Here is a 1,554-nt window from a genome sequence, read left to right as displayed (position 1 = left end):
AGATTATGTTCTAATGCAGTCCAACTAGAAAAATTAATCGCAAAACCAAATTTTGATCGAAGGACAATTTTTACAGAGAATTTAGCTGCAGTCCATATGAAAAGATGTCAAATAACTTTCAAACAACCAATATATATAGGAATGTGTATTTTAGATTTATCTAAAATGTTAATGTACGATTTTTATTATAATATAATTAAGAAAAAGTATGGAAATGGAGTTAGATTGTTATATACAGATACAGACTCACTAATATTAGAAATAAAAACTGATGATTTTTACCAGGATATGAAAATTATGTTAGATCATTTTGACACTTCAGATTATTCAAAAGAGAATATTTATGGTTTACCTTTAGTTAACAAAAAAGTTTTAGGCAAGTTTAAAGATGAATTAAATGGAAAAATAATGACTGAATTTATAGGTTTAAGATCTAAATTATATTCACATCGAATCTTAGATACTGAAAAAGAAATTAAAAAAGCTAAAGGTGTTAAAAAAAATGTTGTAGAAAATAAAATATGTTTTAATGATTTTGAAAAATGTTTACTAACAAAAGAATCAAAATATGTTAAACAAAATTTATTTAGAACTAAGAAACATGATATTTTTACTGTAGAACAAAACAAAAAAGCTCTAAGTGTGTATGATGATAAAAGATTTATTTTGGAAAATGGTATTGATACATTAGCTTGGGGACATTATAAAATAAATATAGATAGAAATGATTTTGTAAACCATCTCAATACACTGATTAGAAATCAAAATCAAAAAGATTAAAAAATATATAATAATAACATGTGCCCCATTTGGGTGAGTGTTAAATATCAATTTCTTTTTAATACATTTTTTGCATTTAGATTTTTATTTTTAATATAACAATTATATTAAAAAATATTTTAATTATTATTGCATTTCGATTTTGAAAAAAATATTTTGGGGGGATCATGGCATTTCAATTTTTAATTATTAATAACATAAGTTTTGCGAAAAATATTTTAATTATTATTACATTTCGATTTTCTGATCTTTTTACACATTGTTTTCTTTGTGATCTTTTATTGATATAATATGGACTGCGCCAGAACATACATATATATACTACTCATATATTTTTTACATTTAATGGTCTTCGTACAGTTGTAGTTGAAGTTATGTCAAAAAATACTCCTCAGCCGATTAACAAGTCTACAGAACCAGGATTGTAAAAAAAAGGATCTGCTAAATCAAACAGTAATTCTTCTGGGATCTGCCAACCCTTTGAGGGATTTGGATATGCTGGTAGTTTACTGACAATTGTTGGTAGAACATAGCACACTAATTTTACTCTATAATTCCTTAATCTTGACTGAATTGAAACTTCAACGTACGACAACGCTTGGACCCGGCTTTCTCCAATTCCGCTCACCGGTAGCGATGACTTTCTGGATTGTAGCTGTAATTTATTTGCTAAGCTTCCTGAAACAAAATTACCTTGTGATCCGCTGTAAAAATAATCAAAAACAAACTATTGGGTATAACTTTTATGCTTAATATACTATTAGCGCTTCAGTG

The sequence above is a fragment of the Acyrthosiphon pisum genome, chromosome A1 (assembly GCF_005508785.2).
Source record: "Acyrthosiphon pisum isolate AL4f chromosome A1, pea_aphid_22Mar2018_4r6ur, whole genome shotgun sequence".
NCBI classification, from domain to species: domain Eukaryota; kingdom Metazoa; phylum Arthropoda; class Insecta; order Hemiptera; family Aphididae; genus Acyrthosiphon; species Acyrthosiphon pisum.
The sequence above is the reverse complement of the archived record's forward strand: the minus strand, read 5'-3'. Positions refer to the sequence as shown.